The sequence below is a fragment of the Photinus pyralis genome, unplaced genomic scaffold (assembly GCF_008802855.1).
Source record: "Photinus pyralis isolate 1611_PpyrPB1 unplaced genomic scaffold, Ppyr1.3 Ppyr1.4_LG6, whole genome shotgun sequence".
In the NCBI taxonomy this organism is placed as follows: domain Eukaryota; kingdom Metazoa; phylum Arthropoda; class Insecta; order Coleoptera; family Lampyridae; genus Photinus; species Photinus pyralis.
Genome location: NW_022170663.1, coordinates 16,879,812 through 16,897,319, shown reverse-complemented (window position 1 = coordinate 16,897,319; position 17,508 = coordinate 16,879,812).

Genomic DNA, 17,508 nt, shown 5'->3' with positions numbered 1-17,508 from the left:
ATCTAATAAAATGTCCCGTAGATGATTCTTTCAGAAGGTATAAGCTATCCATTCCTAGTTCACATAACAAACTGCTAATAACTATGATTGGGTCATTCAGTACACCACAAAGTAAAAATCTGCAGTTATATCGGAGTTTGAGGAGATTTGCATTAATTTCTTACACTTAATAATGCATTTAACCGTTTCCTCAATCAAGTTTCGGGTTTTTTGGTCCAAAATGATCGCTAAAGTTTCATGTTTAAGTTTTGACTAATCAAACGGTGATACAAAACTAGTACGGACAGTTTGAATTTCCCGCAAAACAAAAAAAAATTTCAAAGTTGGTAACACGCCAAATCTCATTTATTTAAAAGCCATGGCAGAGCAATTTAATGGGCAATTGCCCGGATTACCACCGCATAATATGCAATTAAAAGTTGAATCGGTAATAATTTTATTGCGGAACATAATCCAGCCACATTTTTTGTAATGACACCTGGATTACGGTGAATATATTAATGTACACCCTCATCAAAGCCACGAACGGTTCTTGTTGTCCTTGTTTGACGGGAAGTTTCGGATGCGAGCCTGCTGGAGGAGCGGAACCCTCCAGCGTGCATCGAGACGGAAGCAATGGATGTTGCGGCTTTGTGAGTGTAGGAAGGCGATTCGGCGGATGTGCGGAAACCGAAGGAGGTGGCACTCGAGGAACGACATCAGAAGTAGGATAGAAAGTGCAAATCCTTCTTGGTATCTAGGATACACGATTTCCATCTGGAATACGTGCAGGACCAGGAGAAGGCTACACCGAAAGAGACTTAGGATGCTTTGACCCGTGTCTTCAAACGAAGGGTATGGCTAGCGTAGGTAGATGTTGTCCCTGAGATTCGAGTCGCGCAGACAGAACGAGTGCAGTGATGGAGAATTTGGATGTAGTTTGTCATCTCATGATCACGACAATCGTCAGGAGTCTTGCGACGATGTCTGAGGAAAATCTGAATTTGCAATTTGTCAAGGACCGTGTACTCGACGAGGAGATTAAACACAAGGAAAGGTGTTGAATCGGAGTCGAATTCGAAGGAGAGTTTGGCAAACGAGAATGCAGTTTCGTTTGTTACTGACCGATGGGAGCAGTTTCTCGGAGCGAAGGCAAGTGCAATGGTACGTGTAGTTAGGGTGTTCAGACCACTCAGTAAAGGACAAACACCTCTTCGAAGAGGTGAAACCCCTGACGAAGTCAGTGAAAATCGCGAAATAACTGCGATGTTGTTAGTAACGTACTTTATGTGCCATCGTTGCGGAACTAGTTTTATCCTTCATGGGACTCTAATGAAAAGTCTCAACAAAAGGAATTAATTTCTACCAACCATAACCCTCCTCCTCGAGCTCTTATCGTAATCGGGTATATTTCCTTATGCCCCAAGAACGGATTGTCGGAAGAGAGTACTCACAAAGGGCGATTGAGACTTCTGCAAGAAATATATCCAATGGTGATGTCAAAGCAAAAGCTATTTCGGTTTAAAAAAAATGCGCTTTATCTGTACAAGAGTTGTGCACAAATTATACTTCTTTTATTATTTATTCCAGCTCGAATTAATATTCATAGCTAAGACAAGTAACATCTGTTTGGTCAGGTATAATCTAAAATGAAACGGAAAGCAAAGCAGATAGTTATAAGGAATGTGATAATTGACCGATGTAGATGTTTTTTTCGACATTTGATACTGCAAAAAAATAAAACATATTCTATTTGAAAAAAACATCTTTTTAAGGTTTGAAGTTATTAATAATAATAATAATAATAATAATCTTTATTGTCCAAACAGGTGTACAAAACCCTAGAATAGGACAAAATTATAAGTGAGAGAGTAAAAAATTAATGCAGTAACTAACTCGTAAAAAAAAAAATAATAACTAAGTAATATAATTAAGAATGATAGGTAATGGAGTGTGAAAAATATCTACATGACTTGAAATATCATTATAGTGATAACACATTGTATAAATCGGTGAGCTCTGTCTGATATTGGTTCTACATCTTGGCAATTGAAATGTGATTTTATTCCTAGATGAGGGACGTGGTATATAAAATTTTATCGAGTTATGTAGCAAATTGCAGTCAGTTAGGTTGTGCACAAGCTTATATAGATAAGTAACAGCCATTCGCCTTCTCCTAACTACTAGCGGGACAAGATCAAAGTTTTCTAGCATAATTGCCTGGGGGTAGCCTCTTTCCGGGTAGTGACCATCCTTGCGGAAACACATATATTTAATAATTCTCCTCTGCACATGTTCGATGTCATTTTCGTACTTTTTGTACAGTGGACTCCATATGATTGCTCCGTATTCCAGTTTAGGTCGAACCAATGTTGTGTAGAGAGATTTAATTGTTGCGATGCTGGAAAATTCCGCGCTGACGCGTATAACATACCCCGCTACTTTCATTGCTTTATTTACCATGTCATTAATATGAAACGCAAACGTTAACATATTATCAAAAGTGACGCCTAAATCTTTGACCATGGTGACTCTATTTAACGTTTCATTGGCTATTGTATATGTATAACGAAGAGGTTGATTTTTTCGTGAGTATTAAAATTGACCGTTAGTTTTAAAACACTGTCGAAAGGCGATGAAAATTTAAAGCATTAAAGACTTTTTAAAATTCAAGTCAATCGAGACATAGGTACATACAGGACTCAAAAGGGAAGAAGTCCGAAGTCAAAACCGTTATTGATGCTGAGTATAGGGAAATGTGGTATCAAACAACGTAGATTTTCATGTAGATTTCGAAAATGCAATAAAATACAGGCTGTTCTATTTACAGTAAGAAAGATATTATCCACAGCCACAGCCTGTAAAACCGAAAGAGAAAGGATTGTGATAATAATTTCTTTCGATAGATCACCAAAAACTATGTTGGTATGCAAATTTTAAGATTGGAATTATCAATGACAGCCGGAATACCTTTAAGTAACGGTATGCGTGAAACAGCGTATATGTATAGCACGTGGTACCTCCTGAACCAAGTATCTACGAAGGATCTATAACGGCCTAGTGTAGGTAATCCGAAACACAGTTCTCCTGAAGTTACAACTTTATCGTGTGGGTAACGTAGGTATCCTTAAAAATTACAAAATCATACAATAATGCAAAAGGGGTTTGTTTACTTCTTCACCTTAAATACTGCCCTAAAATAACATACAACTGAAATTTACCTACATACACGGTTCCATAAATAAGTAAAGTTTAACAGGTAGTTGGTAAAAGTAAGAAACATTATAATCATTATCCTCTTTATTAGTCTTAATTGTAAAATTGATAAAGTCCATTTCCATGAGTCCTGAAGTGTCGATGTGGAATATTGATCAGCAAAGTGTTACCTACTGGTTTTCTTTAACTATTGCCGTGAACTCTGAAATTAAAAAAAATGGATTTGTGCATAATGTAAGCAGTTATAAGTTATCTACATGGATGTATTAAAAGCTTAAGGTTTGGGAAACTTCGGCTTGACTCTTTTAAGTCTAAAGTCGAAATAAAACGTCTAAAATCGAAGTGAAAATAGGTCAGTAGGTCTATAGTTGCTCCTTTGCTAATAGAACACATTGTAGGTTTTCCTATACAGCCCATAAACTGATAAATTAATAAGGATTTTGGAAAAAGAACAAGAAACAAAACTAAAATTGTTTGATAATTTTCCGTATTAAATTCATAGTTGTTTTTCCAAAATGGGCATCTCTTAAAACGTTAAAATTATTGTTAATAATGGAAAAAACAAATTGCGCAACAAAACCGGTGAGGGACCACGATGTTTAAACAAATATAAATTAAAACTTTTACATACGACAAACAATCGGTCTCATATTTTTGCATACGCATGGCATTAGTGGTGACAAGTAAAACTTTTGAAAAGGGGGTGGGGGTGGGAGTAAACACACTGCATAGTATTCCAATGAAATGTCTCATCGAAATAAATTGGTTTGTACAAACTGTAACTTTCCCGCGCGACTCTTTCCAGATCAGAGCGTGACGGGCCGGAGGAGGGGGGAGTATTTTTTTTAATGGTATTCTAATTACAGGTCCCAACGAAAGAAACCGTTTTCTACCTACTACCGTGTAAAGAGCTTCCTCCCCATTAATCATCTGCTAACAAAGTAAACGTCTATAGCATGCTACCATTGAATTTATGATGCTACTACCTTATAAACCAACCATTTACTAAGCTATTTCGGTTTAAAAAATGCGCTTTATCTGCACAAGAGTTGTGCACAATTTATACTTGTTTGTTTATGTAATTAGTTTCAACCGAAAGGGATGCAAAAATAGGTGACAATGAAATACAGATCTAAAATCGTACACTTACCAGCAAGATTGGCTTTGTCCTTCCCATATTTCTTGATCACAGCATCAACATCTGCTTCTTTGTAGCCTGCCGCAATTGCCTCACTTCTATCTAAGAATCCATCCTTATTCGTGTCGTAATGGTTAAACATTTCTTTAATTTCTTCATCGGAAATTGCCCTTTGCATAAAGTACAATGTACGATGACCTGCTCAGGGAAGAGATAAATGTAAATTACTTAGATGACATTTAGATTAAATAAAGGTATTAAGAAACAAACATCAAGTTCAACTGTGTACAAATCAAATAAAACAAAACAAGCAGTTATAAAGGTATTACCTTGAGGCTTGGCATGGATTACTGCACAAGCAATGATGAAGGAAATCAGAATAACACCTTTCATGTTTGGAAATAGTTGGTTCGCAAGATGGTGACACTGCTGTTTTTCGCCATTCGGTCCTGTGCTTTTATATTTATCAGAGCGCCCATCATTATCACAAAAGATTTGAATCGAGATATCGATTTCGCCACCCACTAAATTTATCTACTCGAGTATTTTAGTTTCCATGTTGTGTCTTTTCTACGACGTCTCTGAAGATGAGGCATTACCTACACCCGTGCGTAAGGAAAAAAATTAAAATAGATCATGTACGTTTGGAAGTGATAATTATTGATCTATAAATGTCAAAACTGACTCCGTTTTGGGTTTTGCCTTATTTTCATTTCGATTCACAGAGGTCGTAGAAAAAGTATGGTACGTAATACCAAAGACTATCCTCCTACAAGTCTTTGGTAATATACTATAATTTGTCTCAAACGGCCTCTTAATGTCCCGTGGCTTTCCGACCCATAAGTATCGGTAGGACGTCGGTCATAGTCGATAGTCATTAATTCGGCCTTGAACATACTAAAAGTCCTGATACCTAGGCGGCGAGCCGAGGGGTAGAGTAAATGAACAATTTTTAGTTCTCCGCTTCTATATTGAAAACGGTGCATCCTATCGAAAAGGTTCTTATATTAAATGAAAATTCATTAAATTCTCTACGCCCTTTTTTCGAAATCGCAATCGTTTATCCTTTTATTCGTCTAAACTGTTTATTAGAGATAGACATTTAAGGAAGTTGTAGAGAATTGTATAGTAAACGTCACCTTTGATCAGTCACTACACTGGAAGGTGCGAGAAATAATCGCTGCAGCAGCTCTTGACTAGATTCCATATCTGTTTTCGGCAGCACAAGATACTGCATGACTAGCAGTGACCTCAAGGAACTTTTGTGCATCGCCTACGCTCCCCTATCTGTGGCCAATCGTCTCCAGAATCACGCGTTTGCGAGAGCGAAGAGATTATAGAGAATGGACTAACAGTTCACTTTTAGATCCAATATTTCAAGATGGTTTATTTAACCAAGAATGCAGAACGATTTGGAGATTGGAATGCGCATCTTAACTGTGTCAAAGCAATTATTCCCTACTTTCATGCGGCTGGACAGTTCCCCTACTCCAAATCGTACCAGTTGGATGCTCAAGTTGTGGAGAGCTTACCATCAACAATGGCTCCTGTGCAATACCACAAATTCACCACCAGCGGCTACTTTACAGTGCGGCGCTCGGATCGCTTTTGGCTTTGCTCTTGGTCAGGCGTCTGGTTGGACATAAGCATTGAAGCTGCATTGATGCGATCATTCAAAAGCCCAGGAGGCAGAGGAATTTCACACAATGTACTCAGCAAGTGGTTGATGACAACTTATTTCCCGCAAACGGTTATGTGATGGTCCTCTTCTCGTCAAGTGAACAACACAAGGACTTCGGATTAGCTCGCCGCAGTAGAGATGTAGCTGATATTGCCAAATTCAGTCGGTAGTTTGGTGCACATCCTCCCTTCGCCTTCCCACAAAGCAGTGAAATAATGCCAATTGCTACAGAAGAACCACCAGCTCCAAAAGTTTTACTGAAAACAATATTTTGCACCAATGATTGTGTAAGTGCAAAATGCGGATGCTGAAAGGCAATTGTTAACTGATCTGCGGTACCTCGAATATAATGTTATGGTACCTACTATAAAATCCATACGCTGCACTCCTATGAAAGGGGATGTTAGCAATTCAACTCCTAAGTGCTGGTAGAATTATTGTGTGATTATGGCGCTTTCGACTACAATTATCAAATAAGAAAACTGGTCTAAAGTGCAATTTATAAACTTTTCCGTTCCCGTTCCCGTTGAAGTTGCCACATAAACAATAGAATTTTTCATATATGTATTTATAAACTTAATTTGTCGTTGCCGTTCGACGTTCCCGTCGCCGCTTTGCCGTTCAGAGTTAACCAAGTTTTAAGTTTTGCCGCCGCCGTTCCCAAATTTAGCCAATCAGAATTCAACAGTACGTGACGTCATATGACAACAGTTGATTTAATTTATGACAGCCTATTAATGGGTCGAACCTTAAATCTCCTTTGTCTGCGCTTCTTAATGGCAACATAGGAGCAAAGGAGCAGACCAACCCAAGGGTTCCATATGATAAGTCACTATCTATGTCCATTATTCACTTAAATACCTATAACATTTATAAAAGAATAATTGAAACATTTTTTGTTTATACCCTTAAAAGTCATCAGAACAACAACTACCGTTTAATAAATTTGTCAAACGGAAAAAGTTTATAAATGCCTGTTAGGAAACGGGAACTGCAAGCGGCAACGGGAACAACGAACGGGAACGGGAACTGCAAGTTTATAAATCACACTTTAGTTCAGTTTAATCCCATCGATTCCCTACAAAAATAGATGATTATTTCAACCCCCTATAGTGGCGATTGTTCATTTATCTCATTATAATGCTTGAGAACATCATTTGCAAATGAAAATGGAAATTATTAATAGATTAGGTAGTAGGTTGTACCTCGTCTAACTTTTTTCTAATCTTAATAATGCGGAGCGGCAAAGTGCGCTAGGCATATACAACAACGAATCGCGTAATCACGGCTTCTTCTTCGTCAAGTTCTTCTTGTTTCATACGTGGTGGTAGTGTTAGTGGCGTTTGGAAAGTTGTGAAGGAGACCGGAGAGAGAGCAACCAAAACTCAAAACTAGAAGCTAGTGTAAAACGTTGTGTTCGGAAAAGCGAAACTCTATCCTTGAAAACGCGATCTTCAATTCATTACCTTTTTTGTAATAAAGAAATCACAAATGATAGTATGGAACATCAGAAGGAATTACCTATTGTAATAAATTTACCATCAAACATTTAGGCTTTAATCAAATAAAAAATATGACATTAATTAATCAAAGCTGTCTATACAATATAAAGTGAACTATTTAATATTAGCAGATTCGCCCCTCCTTCTTTTGAAACGTAGTCTTAAAGATAGAACGGTAATTTTCTTTCTCGTTCCGATCTTCTTTGTTCTTCTGTTAATACTGTGTTGGGGAAGGAATTAGATTCGATGACATCTGATCTGAGGAGCAGCTGAATCAGATTCAAAACTGTGATCTTGACCTGTAGATTCTTCGCGATCAAAATTTTGAACTGTCCCCTGTTGGAGCCAAATGTTTTAAAGAAACCGTAACTTCTTTCCCATTTGCCCGTCGGATTAAAGCATATTCTGGATTTGCCTCAATAAAATCCACTTCTTCGACCAATGGACTGTACTTGGAAGTTCGTACACGACTCTTCATTAGTACCTTTCCTGGAATTGCTAACCAAGATGGTATAGCTATTCCATTTGTCGAACGACGTGCATGGGAGAACATCCTTTCGTGAAGAGTGCAATTTATAGAGGTACATAAAAGGGAACGTATGGCATGTAATGATTCTTCTTCTTCTTCTTCCCATCGCGAAGTCTCTAATCCCTTATTCTTCATAGCCAAAGACATGGTTTTCCATAATATTCCATTAAACCGTTCGACAAGTCCGTTGCCCTGAGGGTTATATGGAGTAGACGAACTCTTAGCGATGCCTTGTGTATGGAGATACCTAGTTAATAAGATCTTTCGACAGAAATGATGTTCCTCTGTCAGAATGAATATATGGAGGAGTCCCGAATATGGAGAAAAGATTGTAAAAGTTTGTTTTAATCGTAGCTGAGGTCATATCCCGACAGGGGTAGGCAAAAGGAAATCGTATTCTTAGTGTTAGAAGGGACTGATCCTTTAAAATCTACATGGAGCCTTTCGAATGGTCTTGTAGCATTAATCAGATGATTTTCTTGACATTTATAGAATCGAGGTTTCAATTCTGCGCAAACGGGACATGCAGACGTGATTTGTTTAATTTCTTCTAAAGAAAAAGGTAGATTCTTTGATTTGATCCAGTGATACATTCTAATAACTCCTGGATGACACAGAGATTTGTGAAATCCTCGTCAGCTACTTTGTTGAGAGAACCAGGAAGATATGAGATATCAAAGCTATAACTAGACATCTCTAGTCTCCATCGCTGAATTTTATCGTTTTTGATTTTACTTGTATGTTGCAAATTGAACATAAATGACAACGCTTCCTGATCAATAATAAGTTTGAAATGTCGATTGCACAAAAAATGTCTCACTTATTCCTAACAGTTTAATGGAAGTAGTAGAAAATTTACTCTTCTCGTTTAATCTGATATTGTATTTCTGTGCTACTTCAAGGAATTTATTAAGATTTTTGGAAAGCCGGTAGGTACCCCGTTAGTGACACCAAAAGGAAGTCTTGTAAATTGATACAGTCTCCCGGAAGCTTCGAATGCCGTAAACGGTCGTTCATCAGCACAAATGGGAACTTGATGGTAGGCCGACTCAAGGTCGATTGTGCTAAAATGACTATATTTGGCTACTTCCGAGATTACCTCTTCCACACATGGTGCTGGGTAAGCATCTAATTCGGTGAATTTGTTTATAGTATTTGAATAATCTATGACCATGCGTTTTGTATGATTAGCATTTTTAGTAACTATACTTGGCCCCTCCAAGGAGAGGAACTCTCCTCAATTATTCCAGCTTGAAGGAGCTTGATTACTTCTTCCCTGATGAATTCACTATCTTCTGCTGAATGTCGTCGTGACTTTGTTGCAATAGGTTTCACATTAGGGGAGAGGTTTGAAAAAATTCGAATTGGTTCTATATTTACATGAGGAAACACTGTAGCGCTAGATATGGAAAGGGGCGGGTTTGGGCCACCAAAATTAACATCAAGTCGCGAATGCGAATTTAAGATATCATGGCCCGCAATAATATCAGCACATAAGTTTGGCAAGACTAATAGTTTGGTGTTTATATACATGTGATCTAATATTTTCAGATCTATCTTAACACATCCTTTTACACAAGATGACAATGAGGTAGATGCCATGGATACTGTAATTGCACCTTCAGGGAAAATTTCAATAATTGTAAATTTCTCATTGATATAACTGTTGGAGCTACCGGTGTCAATTTGACATTGTGCTATTTTTCGATTAATGTTTGCTACTATAGTAGCTTTAGATAGAGTTGATAAGGAACTAGCCCCAACAATAACTTGCAATGAATGTTTCTTCCAAGGATGATTTGGGCTCAATTGAATCATTAAGAGCTGCAGACGTGTTAACAGTTCTATTAGTCTTCTTGGAAAGGCATACTTTTGGATAATGTCCAGTTTTAGTACAGTTCGTACAGATAAAATCACGAGCTGGGCAAATAGAGCGCGGGTGACGAGATCCTCCACAAAAGTAACATTTATAAGTAGTTCCAGAACGTGTTGAATAACATTGGTTATTAGATATTTCATCAGAATTTGATGTACATGTGTACGTTTCTAAATTTTTAATTGCGCTTTCAATTGATGGAACCTTTTCTTCTGCTTCATCTAGTTCAAGGGAGTATCTACAGCGGCTTTGTATGTTTTACAATCGTTAATGTATTCAAATACGTTAGAAGATAAAAAATTTGACAGTACCTGCAACGGATCTTCGTATTTCACTACAGATTCGGATTTTTCGAATAGTCGAATCCAATGAAGTCATTCTCGTTGAGACGTAGGACTATCAGGGTTCGAAGAAAACTTGTCTGGTTTAAAGAGCTTTTCCATTTTTTTTTATTTGATTATAAATTGTAATAAATTTACCATTAAACTTTATATACAATATAAAGTGAACTATTTAATATTAGCACACCTATCTCGAGAAGAACAATTGTTCATTCTTTTCAGATGGAAAGCTTACAAAAATCGGCCTTGGCAGCAGCTGAGAGGAGACAAGATAGCTGGGCAGAACCAGAAACTATTGTCGAGAGATTAACTTGTGCCGCATGTCAAAGAAAGTTTTATGCCGCCACAGAAAAAGTGCTAGTCAGCGCAAATATCCAATAGACAAGGCGATGGAAAAAATATTCCTTTATCTGGACGATAATTCAGACGAGTGTTAGTTTTCCCTTCAACAATTGTTAGAGCAAATAGATGGCGACTTCGGTCCAGACGCCAGAACCCTAATTGCAGAAGCATCTAAAAACATTTTAATTATTTGTCTAAAAAATACAGTCTCTCTGATAAAGGAAAAATGCTTGCGAGTGTATTATCCGCCGTCAGACCAATTATGTTACGTGGAAGATATGATACTGATAGCCCAGATTTTATTGACATTTTTCCAAACAGTGCTCATGACTAATAAGAAAGGGTCACTAAGCAAATTAAGAAAACAATGCATTGCCCTATCGCATGCAGTGATTTCAGCAGCAAGGCCTCGTTCATTTTTCTCGTCCCTACTTACAGGAGTAAAGTGTGTATTTATATAAAAAATTCTATCTACGCTCAGTTTTTCATCCAGCCATCAAGAATCAGTACTACCATTGAATAAAGAATCTGATCTTTATTCAGTGGTACTACTTGAAATGTCGACTGTACTCCAACCCAATCGCGTGGTGATTGATGGGTCGAAAGAAGGTGCATTTATTCAATTTACATTCGATCACGCAGATTTCAACGTAAATTATTGTATGGCCTCAACACGTTCCATTCAATGAGGTGGGGGGAATTAAGCCTAGAACTCCAGGAAAGTATTTGACAAACCTATGAAACGTTTGAAGAAAATAACTTCATCAGAACTATTCCGGCAAGCAGGTGCGATCCAACTAAAACATTTTCCAAAGAATCTAACGAAGGCACTATCTACTGTTAATATTGAGGATTTGGAAACGATTTGCCCAACTGGATGTGACATTCGACCATGTAGTACAACTATCAATATAATTTGGCTGTATGGAAAATCAACTAATATGTCTATTCCTGTACGGAACGGTTAGCCCAACTCTTTACGAGTGAGCGTTACTACAATCGAGTAGTTAATTGATGGTAAAATATCGAATGTGGTCGAAATTCAGTTCCCAATTACGTTGGTTGAAAAATGTGCAGTTTGGATTTGCTCGTTGTAGAATCCTATTTCTGCAAATTCTGGGATCAGAGAGGTAGAGCTTACCATATTTAGAAAGATTCATACCATAAGGAGTATTCACGTTCACGACGAATTTATGCTCTATAATGTTCAAACATTGAAGTTTTGTACCCTCGCCTACTTAAAAATAAGACCAAATATATTCTTCTTTGAGCTGCACCATCAACTTTCTATTCCAAATTTTCTTCAGCATATTAATTTAGTCGGTGGACGAGTTGACTAATTCGGAGAAAAGCTTATGAAGATAGTGCCCATTCACACTGGTTGGGACTTGTTCTGGTGATTTCTAAAATTGACAGAAAACTACTTTCTGTTCCTAAAGGAACCTTATGCGAGAACGCTGGCCCTAATTCCCCATGCCAAAATCTTATTGAAAAACGATTTTCTTTTCCTTTCCTATCGCAATTGTACCAAACGAATTCGGTGTAAATATGTGTACTTGTACATTTGAAAGGCGCACTTGTTTTCAGTAAACAGATCTCTTTAACTGATAAGTGGTAAGTATTTTTTCTAAAATGGGATATTAATCGGATAAGATAAACAGATCATTAGGTTGTTGTGTTCATTAATATAATCTGTACCTGTTTTTGTAAACAGATCTCTTAAAAAGATAAGTGTTTTAAACACTAATCTGATGATAGAAATAAGACATTATCTCAATTTCTGAAGTGGGTAACATTGTGTAGTTAGGTACATGTGCCAATTTTTCTCGCAGATGTGACATATGGCTATTATTTAAAATCACTGAGTTGGGGACCAATTTACTGACCCGATAACCGACATATCACGTAGCTACCTTTGTACCTATATGCATTTGTACCAGAAAAGTTGAAGGTAGTTTTAATTTTTTTTCCAGTTTTACGTCCTTTGGGACATAGACTGCGTATCTTCAGTTTGCGAATAAACATTCCTGGAATAAGATTGAAAAAATGAAAAACCATCAAAATATATCATTTTTTACAGTTTTGTTCTAGGTTTTGTTACTATAAATCTGAACCTTTCCAAATTAAAAAAACAAGAAAGTAGGTACATAAAATTTCGTGCAAATTCTACTATTTTTTTGGAACATCCAGGGAAAGGGCTAGTTGTGTTACTTTTGTACACTGTATGTATTAAACAAGTTCAAAAAGTAATCGTAAACGATTTACAAAAAGCGCATTTCCACATTAACAGTCTTTGTCCGCCAAATTCGTTTTCAGCAATTTAACCAAAAAAATCCGTCCACAAATAGGAAAGTTGGCACTGCGCATGCACAGCCTATTCTTATCGTATAGAATTTATAAGCACAAAAATCTGATACAACTGAATACCAAACGGTCTTCGAGATCTTCGCGCATCCGGGGTCTACTAAAGAGCGGTGGGTCGTCCTTTTGAGAAACATTGTGTTGAGCTCAGCCTTACCTTATGCCATAGATTAATCTGTGCTTATACTAAGCAATCTGAGCCAAAATGTCGTGAACAAGAGAATATTTAGCCTATTGATGTTTTTGTAACTTCTCCTCTCTTCCATCTTTGTTATCATTCTTTTAAAGTGGTAAAAAAAAGAGGGAAAAACGGAGTAGGATTTATTGTCATTGCGTCAGCAGGGAACTTTCCATGACGTGTCTAACCAAAGTTATAGTGATAGCTCTAGAGCTTAACAGGATACAATGAAAAGAGCAAGAAGACGAGCGAAGATGGTATACGGTAAGAAAGAGGGCAGAGGATACGGGGATATGAAAAAAAATGCATTGGATAGGGAAGGGTGGAGAAATAGAACCTGCATATAGCAGAAAACTAAAAAAAACCCTGTTAAAACGTCACCGGGGAGTTTAATACTGAGACCACTGTGAAACCACAACATTTATCATTTAGCATTTTTTTAGGCTGAAATCGGTCCTTCAACGCTCTTAAAAACACTTTCTTACTGAGGGCTTACATAACGAAAAGGGTTACACTTTTAAAATAATTATCCTTTTAAAGGGATAACTAGGAAGACATGAATATAAAAATTCAACCCCCAATCTATTTTGAAATTATGTAATTTTTAATTCCTTACTTATAACTGTTAAAGTCAGTTAAAGTTAGTGTTAGATAAAAAATAATAGGCGGCGTATTTCATAGTTTAGAAAGATTAGAATTTTTACCGTAACTGTCACATGTAATAACGCTCAATCTTGTAATCAATAATATCATTTTCATTAAAGTTTAACATTGAATTATATTAGGTTATGGGCCCAGACCTTCGTTTTAGTGTTTTTCCGTTTCGAATTGTGTATTTGTGAAGTGTTGTTAAATCCACACATCAGCAGCAGAATGGATTTAGCAAAGCACATTAAACCATTGACTGGTGAGTCAGACTGGCCAATTTGGAAAAGGAAAATTCGTGATTTACTTGATTATCATGAGGGAGCATTAGATGGATAAGAAGCTAGAGAAACCGACTCCGCTTAGTGCTAATCCAACACGAGATGAAGAAAAAGCATTTAAAGCTACAAGCGATCTGTATCGAAAAGCTAATAGTTATGCCAAGTCAATGATTACAAGTACAGTTTCTGACACAGTTTATCAGAAAATCATGGACAAGGTTACGGCGCATGATGCTTGGGAGGCGTTAAAACAGCAGTTTGAAGCTACATCCAAAGATCAGCTGTTCAAGATTTGTACAGAGCTATTTTCATTTGGTTGGACATCGGGCGAGGATGTTTCCACACACGTAGCCAAGCTCAAGAGTCTATGGACCGAGCTGAATAACGGGTTAAAAGCTAAGAATGAAAATCCACTCCCAGATCTACTATTGGTATGTAAAATTTTACATATTTTACCTAGTAGTTTTGAGAATTTTAAATCGAGTTGGATGCTGTTAACGAAAGATGAGGTTAAAACATTCGACGAATTAACCATGCAGATTATTATTTTCGAACGAAATATAAGACAGCCTTCAAGTAATGATAGTGATAAACAAGTAGCCTTGTTGGTTAAGTCAAATAGGCAGACAAAGAGGGGTACCGACAATTTCAATTTTGTATCGAAACTTAAGAAAGAAGATACCTGTAATTACTGTCAAAAGAAGGGTCACTGGGTGAGAAGTTGTAGAAAATGGATCTCAGATGGTCGTCCTAAACGTAGTAGTAGCAGTAGTAATGCTGAAAGTAATGCTGCAGAGTCTCAGGTCGCTTTAGTCTCAATAGATAATGAAGTTTTAGCTACTGAACCAAATTCAGAGGATTGGTTTGTGGATAATGGGGCTACTAAGCATGTAACTAGTCGTTCTGATTGGTATTGTACGTTTGATGAGTTTAAAGATCCGCGCACAATTAAAGCATCTGGAGAAGAACGTTTGATTGCTATCGGGAGCGGTACTATCAAGGTCTCTTCAATTGTCAATGGGAAGAACCAACATATTTTATTGAAAGATGTTTGGTACGTTCCGAAAATTTCGAGAAATTTAAATTTAAACAGTGAATTCGGATCCACCGTAACCACTTGCTCGTTTTTGGTAAACGGCATCACAGTGTTGAGTGGTATTCGAGAGAAGTTTGGATCATTGTATAAGGCAAATATTAGTCCAATTTTGTCCCAAGACAGGGCATCAGTAAAAATAGTAGAAGCAAACGATCATTTACAGTTATACCATGAAAGGTGGGGTCATCAGGATAAGCGTTACGTCAAGAAAAAGATTGAACAAGAGTTTAATCTTAAAGTTAAGTTTGATGATACAATATGTGAACCGTGCGTATATGGTAAGGCGCATAGACTTCCATTTGGTAACAGAAAAAGTGCCTCACAACCGGGAGAACTTATTTCGGTCGATGTTTGTGGACCCTTTTGTGAGTCTTTTCAGAAAAAACGTTATTTAGTGGTATTTAAGGACAGTTATAGCTATATCGTTACGGTTTTATTATTAAGTATAAATCTGATGTCAAAGTAGTTTTAGAACAAATGCTAACGCATGCAGAAACTCAGGGTCACACCATTAAAGAGCTACTCAGCGACAATGGAGGTGAATTTGACAACGCAGATGTTCGAGAAATCTTGCAGAGACGGGGTATCACACAGCGATTGACAGCACCGTATACACCACAACAAAATGGCGGTAGTGAAATAGAAAATAGAACAATTGTCGAGATGGCACGTACGTTTAAGTATTCCAATTCTGATGTGCAGTTTCCGGACGCGATTTGGGCTGAGTTAGTTACAACAGCGATCTACATTCTGAATAGGACTGGGAAGTCGTCAGAAGATGGTATTACTCCATATGAAATTTGGTATAAGAAGAAACCCAGGATAAAACACCTTCGAATCATCAGTTCGGCCTGCTATATCCATGTTCCAGATCAGAAAAGACGAAAAATGGATAGAAAAGCTGAAAAAGGCTACTTAGTTGGTTATGATGGAGATGAACGATATCGAGTGTACGTTCCAGAGAAGAAATGCGTTGTTTTATCTCGAGATGTAAAATTTAATGAAGTAACTCAAGAATGCGAAGAAAAAGAAAAAGTATTTTTCAGGAATAGATTGTCAGAAGAAGATGAATGAGAAAAAGAAGACCAGATTGATAAACCAGAAATTACTCAACCTGAAGGCAGCACAAGAACTAAAGAAAGCAAAGAAGAAAGTGATGATGAGTGCAGTAGTGAATATAACAATGAAAGATCGTTACGTAATCGAGAAATTATCCGCACTCCAAAGTATCTTGAAGATTACGTTATGACGATGATGACAGAGCTCCATCCTCAAACATATGAAGAAGCTATACAAGATAAAAATCGTGCATCCTGGAAAAATGCCATGGACAATGAAATGGCTTCCTTGATGGAAAATAGCACATGGGAATTAGTAAAATTACCCACAGGTGGTAAAGCAATTGCTTGTAAGTGGGTTTATAAATTAAAATTAAATCCAGACGGAAGTATTTTAAAATACAAGGCAAGATTGGTCGCAAAAGGATACAATCAAAAGAAAGGAATTGATTACAATAATACTTTCAGTCCAGTTGCAAAGTTGCAAACTATTCGTTTGATACTTGGTATTGCTGCAACAGAGAAAATGCATTTGGCCCAATTTGATGTCTCAACTGCATTTTTATATGGAGAGCTGGAGGAAAAGATCTTTATGAAACAGCCAGATGGATACGATGATGAGTCTGGTAGAGTCTGCCTACTCAAAAGGAGTTTATATGGACTAAAGCAGTCGCCTAGATGTTGGAATCATCGTATTGGAAAATATTTACAAAAATTACAGTTTAGAGCCAGTAAAGAAGAACCATGTATGTTTGTTAAAGAGAAAAATGGTGCTAAGATAGTTTTAGCATTATATGTAGATGATGGTCTTATTGCTGCTACTCATAAAGAAGATCTTGAAGAATTTATCCACCAACTTAGAACAGAGTTCAAGATTACCTCAAATGAAGCAACATATTTCTTGGGTCTTGAAATTGAAAAATCGCAGAATGGAAATATCAAGATTAGCCAGAAATCGTATGCTCAGAAACTACTTGAGCGTTTTAATTTTGTTGAATGCAAGTCAGTTTCTACACCAATGCTTTCAAGTTCAGGAAGTTCGAATTCAGGGAAAGCATCAGAAAAAGAAGTCATATTTCCATATCGACAGGTCGTTGGTGCGATCATGTACCTTATGTTAGGCTCGAGACCAGATTTAGCCTACAGTGTGGGATTTTTATCCAGGTCATTAGAAAACCCTACTATTGATGATGTAGCGAGAGCTAAAAGAGTCCTTAGGTATATAGCTGGGACTATTGATCTTGGTATAGTATATCAAAGTAACGCTAAGAAGGGAGCGTTCGAA